Source organism: Sceloporus undulatus, chromosome 5 (genome assembly GCF_019175285.1).
Source record: "Sceloporus undulatus isolate JIND9_A2432 ecotype Alabama chromosome 5, SceUnd_v1.1, whole genome shotgun sequence".
Taxonomy (NCBI): domain Eukaryota; kingdom Metazoa; phylum Chordata; class Lepidosauria; order Squamata; family Phrynosomatidae; genus Sceloporus; species Sceloporus undulatus.
The window spans coordinates 19,931,501-19,942,668 of NC_056526.1; the positions used below are offsets into that span (position 1 = coordinate 19,931,501).

General features: G+C 43.3%; 1 protein-coding gene across 1 annotated transcript in view; it reads right to left on the reverse strand.

The window, feature by feature from the left end:
* Positions 1-10,570, reverse strand: part of ERC1 (ELKS/RAB6-interacting/CAST family member 1) — a 102,286-nt gene extending 91,716 nt beyond the window's left edge. Inside the window, exon 1 of the mRNA XM_042467867.1 lies at positions 10,482-10,570. The gene's annotated coding sequence lies outside the window, so the exon portion shown is untranslated. The remainder of the gene's footprint in view (positions 1-10,481) is intronic.
* Positions 10,571-11,168: the final 598 nt, after the last annotated feature.

Sequence of the window (11,168 nt, forward strand, 5' to 3'; positions counted from 1 at the left end):
GAATCCGTGGATAAGGAGGGTCAACTGTAGTAGTTTTCAAAACAGTAGCCATGTTAGTTTCTTGCAGCATAAAAATGAGAGGGGAGGAGAAAAAGGAATGTGGTAGCATCTTTAAGACTGACTGGTTTTTATTTTAGCATGACATTTATTTCATGGATATAAACCCACTACTTTATTGCATTTGAAGAAGTGGGTTTATATCCACAGAAAGTTAAGCTAAAATAAAAAGCAGTTAGTCTTAAAGGTGATGCTACTTCCTTTTTTCCCCTTCCCCTGCCTTCCTCCATTTTATACCTCAAAGTAGGACACTTCATTTAAACCAATCCATTCTTCACTTTCTCTCTCTTTTTCTGTGTATCTCTCTCTCATTCTAGGGACTATAAATATGCTTGGTTAAAAGAATTAATTTCCAGCTCTGACTACTCAGAATATAGTCCAGGAAAATCATCTGCCTATCATTTATTTAAAAAGCAGAATAATACATTCCAGTATATAAATCAGTAACTGCGTAAGAATATAAATGGCTGGCACCAACATTCCTTTAAAAAAAATTACAGTTGCTCATTCAAAATTGTCAAGCAGAGAAATCCAGAGGACAGCATACATCACAGAAGAATCTCTGACTGTAAACAGCACTATGCACTGTTCACCTTTTCACCATGAGTCACATAAACATATGCACATATATTCCCTCCCTCTCATACCAACACAAACACACAGCGACCTCAAAGCAAGAATTCAGATTAAGCACCCCACTGTACTGGTTGCTCCATCACCTTGAAGACAATGACGTAAGGAGCTTAGTAGGAAAAGAGGGATGATGTTCAAATGGTTATAATCCACAGCTTCTCACTTCAGTTTACAGTTATGGTGAAAAGATCTATTGAAAGTACAGTACAAAACTATCTGTCAGAAGGTCACAGAATGATGTACTGTATAATGGAAAGTATACATTGTATCCTTATACACACTGAAGCTGGATAGATTTATGCACTCTTAATGACCAGAGTTAGGCCTTGCAACAAAATAATGCACTGTTTCTCTTGTGTGTGTGTGTGTGTAGTATGTAACAGAGGCTGCATCTGCACTGCACTAATAATCCAGTTTGATACCACTTTGACTGCTATGGCTCAATGCTATGGAATTCTGGGAACTGCAGTTTGTTGTGGCACCAGAGCTCTGACAGAGAAGGCTAAATGCCTCAAAAAACTAGAATTCCCATAATTCCATAGCAGTGAGTCACGAATTGCACTATTCCTACAGTGTGGATGCAGCCTAAGATTGTTGGAATAATAGGAGTTACTCAGGGCCAGGGATCCCTATTCTAGCATGACTCTTAAATTTAAATGTTTAAATATTTATTTATTTATTTATTTATTTAAAATTTTAATATTTAAAAATGAAATCAGATTGGATGCAAGAGAGCAAGACTTCTGCATGCAATTTTTACAAACAGTGTTATTTATTAAATCAATGAAAAAGATGAAAAAGTGTCACATCCTGATAAAAATGACTGGAAAAATGGCTGGAGCCTTACTATCTATAGTAATCAAATAATGAGAAAATTAACTCCCAGATAATGCAGTCCAACATATCTTCTCAGATGTTAAATATAGAGCATCAGCCCAAGGGAGGTGAACCTGGCATCCATGAAGTCAACAGAGAACACAGTTATGACAATCCCCACTGATTTCAACAAGAATTAAGGTTCTCTTTTAACAATTATATTCTTGAAAGACATACTAAATTACTACAGAATAAACTATAAAAGTATTAATTAAAAGCCAGAATTAAGGTAACTCCTTGTGATCAATCAGTCAGAGTATGAGTTGAAAGTGCTATAAATATATCAATTTTAAGAAGCAGACACAAAGTTTTAGAGCCACTGTGGTATAGTGGTTTGACCCCTGGAAGACTAGGGTTCAAATTCTTGCTTGGCCATGGGAAACTACTGGGTGGCCTAAGGCAAGCCACATTTTCTCAGCCACAGAGGAAGGCAAAGGTAATCCTCTCTGAACAAATCTTGCCAAAAATCCTCATGACAGGTTCCTCTGAAACAATGTGAAGACACACAACAGCAACAGACAGTTTTTCCATTGGCTTTGCTAATTCTATTCCCTTAAATAAAAGAATTGCTGCTGTCTTAACATACATAGAAAAGGACTCAAAAACTAGATAACACTTTCCCTCAAAACTGAAACATTTCCAGAAGTTCTGAAGCTGGGGGAAGGGCAGCTCACCTCCAGTTTCCTTCAAAATTTGAAATATACATAACTAAATTTACAGTATTTGACTACTTTAAAGCTCAATGCTTCATTAATAACTTCAAGTCCCCTGTCAAAACCATGAATTTCATAAAGTTTTCTTAGGCAATGAATACTCACAGGTGGTTTGGCATTTCCTACTCTGAAATACAGCCTACAACACCAGGGAGCCTCCAAATATGTTGGAAATCCTACCCCCACAAAGCTCAAAATGCATTCTGGAGACATTTTTTCTTTAAAAGAACGTGTTGCCATTTTTAATGCTATAGAACAGCTCTGGGGCTACATGCAGCCAGCCCCCCCAGAGGCCACACTTTGCCCATCCCTAATCTCAAATATGCATAAGTCCTATTATCTATCTCTGTAGACTGTGTTCTATGCAAATCTAAACTCTTGTCATTTTAAGTCTTTAAAAACATTTCATCTATTCCCACTGGGCAACCAAGAAAAAAAATATTTAATCTTGGGATTTAATATATTCCTCTAAGTTCCTATCATTTTCAATGAGATGTATTTTTTAACCATGTGCGTATACACACATGTATGTGCAAAAGCAGGCCTTAACACAGGGGTCGGAGGCGGCCCACGGAGGCAGCAGGACCAGGACCAGCCCCAGCCCGGTCCTGCCGCCGCTGCCTCTTCCTCCTCCTCCACGCAACTGCACTGCCCCCCTCCTCCTCCACCGCGCGGAGGAGGAAGAGGAGGGCCGCGCGGCCTGCGGCAGAGGAGGCAAAGGGGGAAGCCCCGCGCCGCCCTCCCCACCTCCCAGCGCCGCCCACCTCCTTCTCCTCTGCCTCCTCCGCCCCGCCCCCAAGTCGCATGGCGCATGGAAGAGGGGGGAGGAGGAGGAGGAGAGGGAGGAGGAGAAGAAAGAAGAGGAGGAAGAGGAGGGGGAGCAGAAGGAGGAGGAGGAAGAGGAGAAGGGGGAGCAGAAGGAGGAGGGGGAGGGGGAGAAGAAAGAAGAGGAGGAAGAGGAGGAGGGGGAGGAGGAGGAGGAGGAGGAGGAGGAAGAGGGAGCAGAAGGACGTGGAGGAGGAAGAGGAGGGGGAGCAGAAGGAGGCGGAGGAAGAGGAGGAGGGGGGAGCAGAAGGAGCAGGAGGAAGAGGAGGAGAAGGGGGAGCAGAAGGAAGAGGAGGAAGGAAGAGGTGGTGAGTGGCCAGAGGCCTCAAAGTTTCTTAAAATTTTATTTTGGGTGCTTTTAATGCAAAAATAATTTTCCCCAAGGAAACTTGTCAGCTTTGGCAGAAACGCTAAAGACCCAGCAGAGTGGCCAAATGAAAGACTGACATTTTATCATCAATGAGCTGCCTGCTCCTTCACATGTATTTGAATGGTTTATTATGCTATACAACTGGGACCAATTGACCAAGCACATCAACATTATGTGAATGCAAAATTATGCAATAGGTAAAGAATGAAATGAGAATATCTCCAGTTAAAGTGATCCAAGCTAGAATCTCACTAGTTAGCCCCAGACCCAGCACATCCCCAGTAAATGTGGAACTTCATCAGGCTCTTGTAGGAACTGCTAAAATAATGTCTGAGAAATGCTGCAAAACATTTCAGTATTTTGAAATCTTCATCTTTTAAAGGTGGCATGCCTCACACAATATAGCCAAGCTTGCTGTCAACACTCATTCAAATATTCTGGGAGGCCTTCTGGCTATAGTTAGGTCCATATTTACCTCTGCTTTGGAGAAATTGTCTCCCTTCGAGGCTGTACCATCATAGGCTAATAATATCATGAACCTGGATATTTTCCTAACTCCATTGAATAGGAACTGGTTTGTTCTCAGGATAAGAAAGAAAATTCTAGTTTAATTATACCCCTTGGTTGATTGCTCTTAAACACAATCAACCAAGGCGTATTCAAACTAGTGCTGTCACCTGAATCTTCCCAGAGGCGTCCTTGCTTGTTACTCACTAGTTAAAAAATGGATTGTTGTGGGTGTAGAAGTCAAATATATATTGTGTAACGGATTAATATGTCTAAAGTGTATCTATGCAAAAGAAGCAAACAAAAATAATCACAGCAAAAATAAGACCAGCCATCAATGTATGAAAGGTAAGAGTTCTCAGCAGCGAAATTACCTGAAAAAACATAATCCCAGGGTTTATTATACAAACATTTATGCAAAGGTGGACGTTTTTGCAGTCCTCTAAAATTGTTGAGCTGCAAATCCCATGGTTCTTTCTCAATAGCCATATTGGCTAAGGCTGCTGAGAGTTCCAGTTCTACACCTTGAGGATCAAACAATGGCCACCTGAAATCAGGACAAGGTGCACCAACAGATATGGGAATCCTTCTGATAAGAATTTACAAATTAAGAAATTATGCCATTATCACTGAGCAAATATGCCAGACATGATGAGGCTACACATCTGAACCATTAAATTTTGTTGTTAGGTTTAATTTCTGTGTTTAGTATTACAGTCACCCCTCTGTTTTTGCAGAGGATCTGCTTGGGACCCCCCAAGAAAATGGAAATCCACCGATATTCAAGCCCTATTGGGCACCTGCAGGAGCACACCCTATTCTAAATCCATTTGTTTGCCCCTCGCAAGTAAGTGAGGGATGCACATCCAAAGTCCACAGAAACAGAGGGATGACTGTACATAGCTGCCCTTAGTGTGATTTTTTTCATATAAAAGTGGATTACATGTGATAAATGAATTTTTAAACAACAAAATGTTTAATGAATAACAATAATTATGAACGAACTGGAAAATCTGAATTTCCACTATCAAAATGCTTGTAGCTCACTAGCACTGAAATTCACACTGCCAAAATAATCCAGTTTGACCCCACTTTAATTGCTATGGTTGAATGCTATGGTACTCTGGAAACTAGTTTGTTGAGGGCACCAGAGCTCTCTGAAAGGCTAAATTTATCACAAAACTATAATTCCCAGAATTCCATAGCACTGAGCCATGGCAGTTAAAGTGTGGTCAAACTGCATTATTTCTGCATTGCAGATGTTGCCCACGAAGACATATAAAACATATAAAGTTATTTTCTTAGTGGGCAACTGGAGTGGAGATGGGATAGCTTTCTGCTCCTAGGATCTTCAGGGAGGCCACATGGACTGCCTGCTCCTTCCTCCAAGAAATCCACTTGAGATTGCTTTTTTAAAATGCCAAATATCGCAGAGCACCCCTGCGGTCCGTAAAAAATGAACTGCTGCTCTTGGGTTCTTGACGGAGTAACAGTTCACCTTTGGGGTGGGCAGAAAAAGGGCATTTCAGGAAATGTGTAAGGAGTAGGGCTTCAGAAATGCTGGAGGATATGTGGTTGCATGGCTCACTTCAGTCACCTCTGTTCTAAAAAAATAAAAGCTGTAATCCTATATTACAAAACTAGGTAAGTACAGAACTAGCTCGTAATTTACACACTTGAGACCTCCTTCTAATCTGAAGTACAGCCACCAATAACAACTTTACAGCTATGCTGGCTGTATGCCGTAATAAATTCATTCATTCACAACTTTACAGCACAGCTTTCCAACCAATTATGGATCCATCTCATGGTATTTCCATCTATTCCATATTTAGTCGGCTAGTTGATGATGGTGTTGTGTACCTTCAAATTGTTTCCGACTTATGAAAATCCAAAGGCAAACCTATCATGGGGTTTTCTCGGCAAGATTTATTCACAGGAGGTTTGCCATTGCTTTCCCCTGAGGTTGAGAGTATATGACTTGCCCAAGATCACCCAGTAGGTTTCACGGCCAGGTGAGACTCAAACCCTGGTCTCCAGAGCCATATACCAACACTCAAACCACTACCCCGCACTGTCTCTCAGTTTACTTACTAATCAAAATATTGTGGGGGGACCTTATCAAATGCTTTGCTGAAATCCAGATAAATGGTATCCACAGCATTCCTACTGTCTACTAAACTAGTGACCTGACTAAAAAAGATAATGAAGGCAAAAGCAAACTCTCTTTGAACAAATCTTAAGAAAATCCCATGATAGGTTTATCTTAGGGTTGTCACAATTGGGAAATGATGGCGGCACACAACAAAAACATCTTCCCACCACAAACAGTGGCAAAACTGATGGGTAACTACAGAGGTTAGACAGCGCTTCTTGGAAGCAGAGAGATATAATTGTATGGCAAAGCCATGATTGTGTAGCTTACCTTCTGCACAAACAATGATATGATACTATAATACTTTCCGTATTACTAACCATATAGGCTCTTTACTTTTTGATGTTCACATTCCACTCCACAAATCTAGCCATTTCCTCATTTAATTTATTCCAATTGCATCAGTTTCATAGCTCCAGAGCGTGTCCTAACATCACAGTTCCAGGTTTTACTACTCCATAAATCAAGTCCTACCTAACCTGGCGCCCAGATGTGCTTGGACTACAAGCACCACTATTCTCACCCAAAATGTCCATGCATAGCAGCTACTGATACCAAAAGAAGCACAGCATTCTTTAAACTGTAAGGCTCAGCACTTTCCCTAACTGCTCTAACATTTTTTTCCAAATGTTCTTCTTATTCTTTTGTATGTGTCACTTCGTGTATTTTTAAATTTAACATGCACTTTTACTTTACCAGAAGCAAATATTTTCAGTATACTATCAGTCCATTAGTACAGTACTAGCAAAACTGTTCAAAAGTGGTGGCACAGGTGTATATAAGAATAAAGGTTTTCTAAAAGTATGTTGGCATTAGAGAATGTGCTATGCAGCCAAAATCTTTGGACAGCAGTTGAAGAGTTCAAATCTCTTTGGATTATAAACATTTACACCAGTTCTTTGATACTGGAGCCTTGTCAGCACTGCAGATAATAAAGCAGTTTGACACCACTTTAACTGCTGTGGCTCAATATTATGGAATTCTGGGGTATGTAGTTTTTTTGAGACATTTAGCCTTCTGTATCACAAAGCCCTGGTGCTACAACAAACTACAGTTCCCAGGATTTCATACCATTGAGCCATGGCAGTTAACATGCTGTCAAATGGCGTTATTTCTGCAATGTGGATGCAGTCTGAGTCACTTGGAATTCTTCTTTATTTGAAGACACAGTCTAAAGCCTTTTCATCCTTAGAGTACTGTTTCATAAGCTGAGGCAATGGACAATTAAAGAGTACCATGTAATCAGAGTTGAGCGAGGCATAATCTAGGAATGACTTTCAGAAATAGACACAGCAAAACGAATCAGAGATGAGGGACTAAAGGAATGATAGCTGAGAAGCATTCCTAAATGGGTTGTGAGAAATTGCTAAAGCAAAGTTTATCAATGATGATACCATGTCTTTATAACGTATGTGAAATGATTTATCTGCTGCACCAAAAAATGATATAGAATTAGTGCTTTAAATACATATTTGTACTTTCAGAAACTTAACTGTTATTCTGGGATGCGAGTATGCAAATGCTTCTTTGAGTCTAACTGTGCAAAAGAAGTTGCACATGTTGGCCAAGTCTACAAAAGCTCATGCTACAACTTCTTCTGCACAGTTAATCTCAAAGGTGCTGCAAGATCCTTTTGCATCTGTACTTTTGGTTAGTGTCTTCTAAATCTTTTTAAGTTACTGATCTATCCAGACCATGCAAAACTGAGCTTGACACCAGACCCAATTCTGATAAGACTGTGGGAATGGAGATGGTGACTAGATACTTTTGCTACCAGAAATGAGTATTTTTGAAAACATGAAAACAATCCATCTAACTGAGCACTGTGTATTCTGTCTGGCAACAGTTGAAGGCCTCAAACACAACATTTTCCCCAGGCTTCTATCCTCAGATTTTAAAACAAAAAGAAAAAATAGCAAACATAAATTTCAACACCCAGGACTGCAAAAACATACTTCAGTGAGCTTCACAGCATGACAGCCATTCCATTCCATTCGAAAGAATTACCAGAAGAAGGCATGGTTTCATAATCCGATCAGAGTTAAGGACAAAATGGAATTAGGAAACATAAATCACTGCACAGCATTCTTCCTCACAGTAACCACAATTTCAAAGAATATCTCATCACTTTGTGCTCATGTTACCTCCCCAGTAAATGCTCAGTACCATACCATCAGACAGCATAGCAAACACTGCATATGAATGCTTATGTGTGTTACTTGCACGCTTTCAAGTTGTTTCCGATTTATCATGCCCCTAAGGCACCCCTATCACAGGATTTCCTTGGCAAGTTTCTTCAGAGGGGGTTTGCCATTGCCATCCTCTGAGGCTGAGAGAGTGTGACTTATCCAAAGTCACCCAGTGGATTTACATGGTAAAGCTGGGAGTCACACTCAAACCACTATGCCATGCCAGCTCTCTTGTCTATGGGTACCAGCAAAGAATTTCTATTCTGTTAATCTAAAACTGGAGCATGTCCAAAGGAGGGTGACTAAAATGGTGAAGGGTCTGGAAACCATGCCCTATGAGGAATGACTGCAGGAGCTGGGGATGTTTAGCCTGGAGAAGAAAAGGTTAAGAGGTGATATGATAGCCCTGTTTAAATACTTGAAGGGATGTCATATTGAGGAGGGAGCAAGCTTGTTTTCTGCTGCTCCAGAGAACAAGACCAGGAGCAATGGATGCAAGCTCCAGGAAATGAGATTCCAGCTCAACATTAGGAGGAACGTCCTGACAGAATGAGTTGTTTCACCGTGGGCAGTGGAACAAACTCCCTCAGAGCGTAATGGAGTCTCCTTCCTTGGAGGTCTTTAAACAGAGGCTGGATGGCCATCTGTCAATGGGGATGCTTTGATTGAGAGTTCCTGCATAGTGGAATGGGATCAGACTGTATGGCCCTTGAGGCCTCTTCCAACTCTATGATTCTAATCTGATGGCTCTAAGAATGTTACAAGTGCAAAATTCAAACATGTATTTGCTTGCTTGCCATCGAGTTGATCATTTGGAAGACTGATCCACCCAAGAGTATGAAAAGCAAGGCGTTTTCTTACGCCAAGCTGCAAGACAGGATGATTACATCTACTCCTAAGGTCATCTGTTATCATTAGACCAAAGAGAGAGCGAGAGAGAGAATGAAGAAGGGGGGAAACTGGTCAGGGAGATCATGGGACCCAGTGAGTATCTCCCAGGCATCCATCAAAGAGGATGTGTCTCTCCTCCGCAGGCTTATCCTGTCCATTTCAAATAATAACTTTTAAACCTGAACATAGTAATGGAATATTTTTCTTTCTTTCTTGCCTCTCCTTGTGGCTCGAGGGACAAAGATGCTGAAATACAAACGCAATTAAAAAAACATACATAAAAACAACAGTTTAAAATATGATACCATAAAACCATTAAAATACCCTCACAGTACATTCCTTCACGTATACCAATTGGAAAGAGATGATGAACACTTATGAGCGTGTTTTAGCCATTTCATCATATTGCGTTTTAACGGCAGGTTTAGGCATTTTTAATTCCAGTCCAAAACAGACTGCGGAAATAACCCAGTTTGAGGCCGCTTTGGCTGCTCTGGCTCAGAGCTACTAGGGAATGCTGGGAGTTGTAGTTTTGTGAGACACTGAGCCTTCTGCAAGAGAGCTCTGGTGCCACAATAACCTCCAGTTCCCAGGATTCCCAGCACTGCTCCAGAGCAGTCAGAGCGGCCTCAGGCTGAACAAAGACGTTACATTTAAAACAGGCAGGAGCTGTTTTCATCCCCGGCCTCGAACCTCCAGGAGAAGAAGAAAGTGCAGTTGTTTATTATTAGTATTACTGTATTATTATTGTTGTTGTTGTTGCCATTGCTCCGGTCAGACGGCAAGACCCTTGAGAGAGAGAGAGAGAGAGAGAGAGAGAGAAGGCGCGTGGGCGCCACGAAACGCCCAGAAGCCGTCTTGAGAACAGCCTTTTTTGCAACAAAAAGGTTTATTTTACGTTATTTGTGTGTTTTAAAAGGAGCAAAGGGCGCGGGAGGCTTCTTCCTTGGAGGCGGGTGGGGCGCAGGAGGAGAAGGGAAGAACCGAGAGGCAGCTCGGTTGGAAGGAGCCCGGAGGGAAGCCAGCCTGGGCCCTTCCTTCCTTCCTTCCTTCCCTCCCTCCCTCCGCCTGGAAAAGGGGCGTCGGCAGGAGACCCCCTCCCTCCCTCCACACACGAACACCTCCCGGCCCCGAATCAGGGCCTGCCTCCTCTTGAGCGCTGCCTACCCGCCTCCGCAGCGCAAGGCCCGGGGTCAGGAGGCGGCCAGGAGGAGAGGGAGGGAAGGAAGGCAGGCCGCACCGGACCCTACCTGAAGGCTCCTTACCTCCTATGGACACGGCTGAGAGGCCCACTCCTCGCCCGCCGCCGACTCCCTTCACGCTCCGACTGAGAGGAAGCGCCGCCTTTCACCTCAGATAATAAGCCCCGCCCCTTCCCTCCCCAGAGAGCCACGCCCCCTCGGCGCGCGAGACGAGCCAAGCCCCGCCTCCTCTTCGGCGCGAGCCTCGGCCCGCCTTTGCCTGTCGCCCGGCGCGCGCCGCACGCTTGGAAGCTCCTCCTCCGCCGCCGCCGCCGCCTCACTCCACACTTACGCTATTGTCGGCTTACGTATCCTTTCCCCTTTTTAGGCTCTATCCACCAGGCCTGCCTGCCTGCCAGCCAATCACTTTAAGAGCCTCCCCATTTGCCCCGCCCTCTCGCTCACCTGAAAATCCAATAGGCGTTCACTCTTAGAGACTTCGTTCCGCCTCTTTCGTCCGGCTCAAGCTGAGGCACCTCCCTTTCAGAGAAGAGCCTCGCTCAAGCCCCGCCCCTTCCCACCCCGGCGCGCGAGCCGAGCCAAACCCCGCCTTCTTCTCGGCGCGTGCCTTGACTTTGCCTGCCTGCCTGCCAGCCGCGCCTCACGTTTTAACGTTCCGCCCCTTCCCCTTCTGCCCCGCCCATCGGTTACATCATTCCAGACTTACGCTATTATCGCCTCGGCCCTCCCTTCTCCCTTCCCGCTCCGTCG